General features: G+C 39.5%; 1 pseudogene; it reads left to right on the top strand.

Annotated features, from left to right (window-relative positions):
- The first annotated feature begins 2,937 nt into the window (after window positions 1-2,937).
- The window catches only part of LOC117480840, a 41,031-nt pseudogene continuing 37,785 nt past the window's right edge, over window positions 2,938-6,183 (top strand).

Genomic DNA, 6,183 nt, shown 5'->3' with positions numbered 1-6,183 from the left:
TTGAGTTCAAATGTCTAGGAATCCAAACTAGTATTATTAGAATCACTGTTTTGTAAGCTACACATATAACTAGCTAAATATGGGTCAAGCTAGCAATCAGCAGGTTCACAGGGGGTGAAAGCAAGACTGGTGGTCCTGGGACGGTTGTAACGGGACGGTTGTAACGGGACGGTTGTAACGGGACGGTTGTAACATGGCACATTTACAATGATGGCTCATTTGCTTGAATTATCAATTGTTCATTCAAGCATACAGTTGTATTGTTGATTGGTGTGCATTGTCCCTGTAAAAATAAACAGAATAAAATACTGTACAGTAGGCCTAAAGTGTGTGTGTTTACAGTATGTCAAATGTCAGAAAGAGGAAGACAGACAGGGGAGTGCCACTTGCTCTGCTGCAGAGGGCCTCAAATTAAGTTCAGGAGGGCAAATCATTCAGGGAAGTGGCAAAGTCCCTGGATATATGCCATGTCACCCTGTACCGGTTCCATAAGAAGAGGCTGAGGTTGGAGAGTCAGACAAACCCAACAAGAAGCAGAAGATACAGGACTCATCTGATGAAGATGAGGCCCAATACTGCATTGTGTGCCTGGAGAGCTACTCCAGGTCCAAGGAGATCTGGCTGCAGTGTTGCTCCTGTAAAGCCTGGGCACACAAGGACTGCACAGATGGAAGTGCCTTTTACACCTGCCACAACTGTGAATCTGATTAATTCTGGTGTTCTGTTTTAAGTTCTGTTCAAGTTCTGTTAATTGTTCATTGTTTGTTGGAGGATGTGTGAAACCCCATTAAAATCTTGTTGCCTTAGAATTTGACTGCTTTCCCTATTTTTTGTCATGTAGTGTGAAAAAAGGTAACCGTTATTAACATGTCACAACCGTGCCTGGCATGTGCTACAACTGTCCCTGTACACAAGGACAGTTGTAACAGTTGAGTTTTTTTTTTGAAATACATTTTCCAACCTGTACTTATTTCATAAAAACATCTTAAATACATTGTTTCAGTAGCTGACATATTGATAATGTATAATATAGCAAAATGGCTATCCTATTGTAAATGGTTTTTTACTTATTGGGGAAAAACCCAAAAAGTGTTGCAACTATCCCTGGTCTCCCCTACAGATACTCGTGTTTAAAGTACTCTGGTGAAAGTAGAAGTACTGACTAAACTTCTTTACTCAAGTAGAAGTACTGACTAAACTTCTTCACTCAAGTAGAAGTACACATCCTGTACTCAAGTAGAAGTACAGATACTCGTGTTTAAAAATACTCTGGTGAAAGTAGAAGTACTGACTAAACTTCTTTACTCAAGTCAAAGTAAAGAGGCTTTGAAATGTACTTCAGTAAAAAGTACCCATAACTAGCAGCTGTTTTAAAGAGTACCTGACCTCCCTTTATATTAATAGAACAATAATGTCATTGTTAGCTAATGAATGTTTCCATGCTGAACAACGGCAACATGACAACGTTTTCATTGGTCCCTCTTCTTTAGAGAAGACCAGGAAGTGATGGATACACGGATCGTGTTCAAATCAATAGGCACGCAATGACTCTAAATAATAATGATCACGCCACCAAGTTAGGTTTTTGTGTGCACTGAGGAGTCTCAAACAGGCCTTTTTTAATCATTTTAGTCAACTTATAAATCTCAAAGATTGCTTAGAAATTGGCGCAGTGTACACAGCAGAAATGCAGCCTGCCAGTAATAACAGGATTACAGTGGGTTGAAGAGGTCAGACCAGATAGGGTGGTGATATGCACACATTCAGTGATTCATGGATATATTCCTCCTGAAACCAAAAGAGGGACCAGCAGCTGATTTAATGAACGTTAAACAGTTACTCAAACCTGACTTCAAATAGATGCAAAGGTGTGATAATACAAATAAAGTAAAATAAAAATGATCACTCTCATTTAATAAATAAAGAAGACAAAAGAGAAACTTACTAAGTAATATTAAAACCTTAAAAGTAAATAAAACAATAATCATAAAACAAATTAATAATAAAGATTAAAAGACTAATTTAAAAGTGGATGTCGCTAATTAAAGGTGGGGTAGGTAAGTTTGAGAAACCAGCTGGAGATACACTTGTTGTTATATTCCATGAAATGCTCTTAACATCCAGATAGCAATGAATATCTGAAGTGCTTTGACAACAAATACATAAATAAATATCATCTGTGGAAGCTGTGGTACTGTAAAAAGCACGACCAATCATCTGAGCCGGCCCGGCTAAAATGAACTGGATGGCCGACCTGCCTGTCAGCCTGTGCACAAACTTATCTCGTGCCCTCATTGGTCATGTGCGCGTTCGTGTGTGTTGGAGGAGGGGCTCTGTGAGGAAGTGGCAGATTTTCTCCGGTTGTGTATTTTCAAATTCTAGCGATCTCGAGCTGGTTTCTCAAACTTACCTACCCTACCTTTAAAAGAACAATTGAAAGGGATATCAAATAAATACATATAAATGAAGACCTAAAAAACCTATAAAACCTTGTAAAAATACAAATAATTAAATAAATATATATTGAGAATAATAACGATTGAAAGAACACTTAAAAGGGGGATGTAGTTATTAAAACCTTCACTTGTACTTCTTTCTATGTAATACAAGTGTGTGCTGTTCCCCCTCCTTTAAATGCAAACCTAAAATAAATGAAACAATACAATTAAAATAATAAAATAAATAAATAATGAGAATAATAAAGATTAAAAGAACAAATGAAGACCTAAAAAACCTATAAAATACATAAAACAATAATAATCAAAATAAATGTATATTGAGAATAATAAAGGACACTTAAAAGGGGGATTTAGTTATTAAAACCTGTACTTCTTTCTATGCAATGAGCGCGCGTGCTGTTCTCCTCCCGACCTCCAGGTGGCGGCAGTCTTTGATTGTAATCCGTCCAGAAATAGAGCGGACCGGAAGTGACGCGGCTTCCATTGAGCTCTCGGCCGGCGGCGGGATTCCTCCTTGTTGTTGTTTTTTAACGGGAACATTATTCAGTGTTTTAGTCTCTAAAGCTCCAGATAAACCTCCAGACTTTCAGGTAAACTCTTTAATAAGGTTTATGCTACTCGATTATCAGAGTGAACTCGAGCAGAAGTTGATATAAAAGCCCGATTATAAGCATGTGTGGTTAGCTCCGATGCTAGCAAGCTAATTAGCTGCTAAACGCTATCGTTAGCTTTAGCTCGTTTTTAATATTTATTATTTGATTTTAACTAACATTAACTTTGGGTTTAAGTGAAAATACTAAAACATAAGGTAATAAAGGTGAAAATAAGCTAACGGGCTGTTTAAAAGTTAACATTTCCACCGGTTTAATGTGTAGCTACATGCTAACCAGCTCCGGTCTGTTTGGTTAGCTCTACTAGTTTGGGCTTCAAATGAATGAAGACTAATCATTAATTAGGTTAATGTGAAGTTCTGTTATAAAATGTTTAGAACATGTGAAAAAAATCCTAAACATATGCAAACAGTGGTGTGAAATTTCCATTAGAAAATATGAAAAATAAATATCTGTAAAATGAATTAAAACGCAAACATATGTTGAATATAGAAACCGATGTATTGCTGTAAGTTAGACCAGCCGACAGTTGATAAAGGAAACAGGATATTATACCATGAGAACACATTTTTAAGCGAATTACAATTCATATTCACGAATGTTTTAAAGTTTATAATTTAAAAAATCAACTAAAATATGAGACATTTTAAGATTGGAAACAAATATTTGGAAAAAAATCCTGAATTTTCCAAAAGAATATAGGAATAATTTAAAATAGGGAAAAGCTAATGTTCTGTAATACAATGTTTAGTAAATGTGAACAAAAACTAAAATATCTGAAGTGTTTAAAATGTATTAAAAAACAAACATTCTACTGATGTTCAACATTTCCTTTTTGGAAATAAACTGAGTTCGAGCAAAGAGATTAAATAATGAGTAAAAAGAGCACATGTGTTAAAAATGTGAAATAATATAAAAACACACAGCAGCATTAAAGATGAAAGTAGCTGCAGAATGACAGTAAATACTATAATTACTATGTATATATTTCACAGTTATGTTACATCTTTCTTGATACAGGTGTTGGGCGGTGCTCAGCGAATCAGCTGCCAGTATATTTATTGCACAACAGTGTTACATGATGCCGTGCTTATTTAAATAGCCAATTAAAGCCCAAACAGTAGACCTACATGTTACGTATAACTATAAGCACACGTACATAACTATAACAAATAACTATGTACTCCATGCTTAACAAGTAGCAGTATTTAAAAAAAGTAAATATATAAAACTTGAATTGAGACATTTTGTGGTTTTGTATTTTTTTTTTGTATAGATTTCCGTGTGCTTTCTAGTCCAATGGGAGACAGCGATGACGAGTTTGACCGGAGGAGGCGGGACAAGTTCAGGAGAGAGAGGAGCGACATGGAGCGATCGAGGGAGCGAGAAGAGAGGAGGCGGGACGACTGGCCCGACAGGTAAACTCACCTGAGACTGACTGACAGGTAAACTCACCTGAGACTGACTGACAGGTAAACTCACCTGAGGCTGACTGACTGACAGGTAAACTCACCTGAGGCTGACTGACTGACAGGTAAACTCACCTGAGGCTGACTGGCTGACAGGTAAACTCACCTGAGACTGACTGACAGGTAAACTCACCTGAGGCTGACTGACAGGTAAACTCACCTGAGACTGAGAGGTAAACTCACCTGAGACTGACTGACTGACTGACTGACTGACTGACAGGTAAACTCCCTTGAGACTGAGAGGTAAACTCACCTGAGACTGACTGACTGACTGACTGACTGACTGACTGACTGACAGGTAAACTCCCTTGAGACTGACAGGTAAACTCACCTGAGACTGAGAGGTAAACACACCTGAGACTGACTGACTGACAGGTAAACTCACCTGAGACTGACTGACTGACTGACAGGTGAACTCACCTGAGACTGACTGACTGACTGACAGGTAAACTCACCTGAGACTGACTGACAGGTAAACTCACCTGAGACTGACTGACTGACAGGTAAACTCACCTGAGACTGACTGACTGACTGACTGACTGACTGACTGACAGACAGGTAAACTCACCTGAGACTGACTGACTGACAGGTAAACTCACACAGGTAAACTCACCTGAGACTGACTGACTGAATGACTGACAGGTAAACTCACCTGAGACTGACTGACTGACTGACAGGTAAACTCACCTGAGACTGACTGACTGACTGACTGACAGGTAAACTCACCTGAGACTGACTGACTGACAGGTAAACTCACCTGAGACTGAGAGGTAAACTCACCTGAGACTGACTGACTGACTGACTGACAGGTAAACTCACCTGAGACTGACTGACTGACTGACAGGTAAACTCACCTGAGACTGACTGACTGACAGGTAAACTCACCTGAGACTGACTGACTGAATGACTGACAGGTAAACTCACCTGAGACTGACTGACTGACTGACAGGTAAACTCACCTGAGACTGACTGACTGACAGGTAAACTCACCTGAGACTGACTGACTGACTGACTGACTGACAGACAGGTAAACTCACCTGAGACTGACTGACTGACAGGTAAACTCACACAGGTAAACTCACCTGAGACTGACTGACTGAATGACTGACAGGTAAACTCACCTGAGACTGACTGACTGACAGGTAAACTCACCTGAGACTGACTGACTGACAGGTAAACTCACCTGAGACTGAGAGGTAAACTCACCTGAGACTGACTGACTGACTGACTGACAGGTAAACTCACCTGAGACTGAGAGGTAAACTCACCTGAGACTGACTGACTGACAGGTAAACTCACCTGAGACTGACTGACTGAATGACTGACAGGTAAACTCACCTGAGACTGACTGACTGACTGACAGGTAAACTCACCTGAGACTGACTGACTGACTGACAGGTAAACTCACCTGAGACTGACTGACTGACAGGTAAACTCACCTGAGACTGACTGACTGACTGACTGACAGACAGGTAAACTCACCTGAGACTGACTGACTGACAGGTAAACTCACACAGGTAAACTCACCTGAGACTGACTGACTGAATGACTGACAGGTAAACTCACCTGAGACTGACTGACAGACAGGTAAACTCACCTGAGACTGACTGACTGACAGGTAAACTCACCTGAGACTGACTGACT

The sequence above is a fragment of the Trematomus bernacchii genome, unplaced genomic scaffold, assembly GCF_902827165.1.
Source record: "Trematomus bernacchii unplaced genomic scaffold, fTreBer1.1, whole genome shotgun sequence".
Taxonomy (NCBI): Eukaryota; Metazoa; Chordata; class Actinopteri; order Perciformes; family Nototheniidae; genus Trematomus; species Trematomus bernacchii.
Note: the sequence above shows the minus strand (reverse complement) of the source record. Positions and strands in the feature narration are given on the sequence as shown.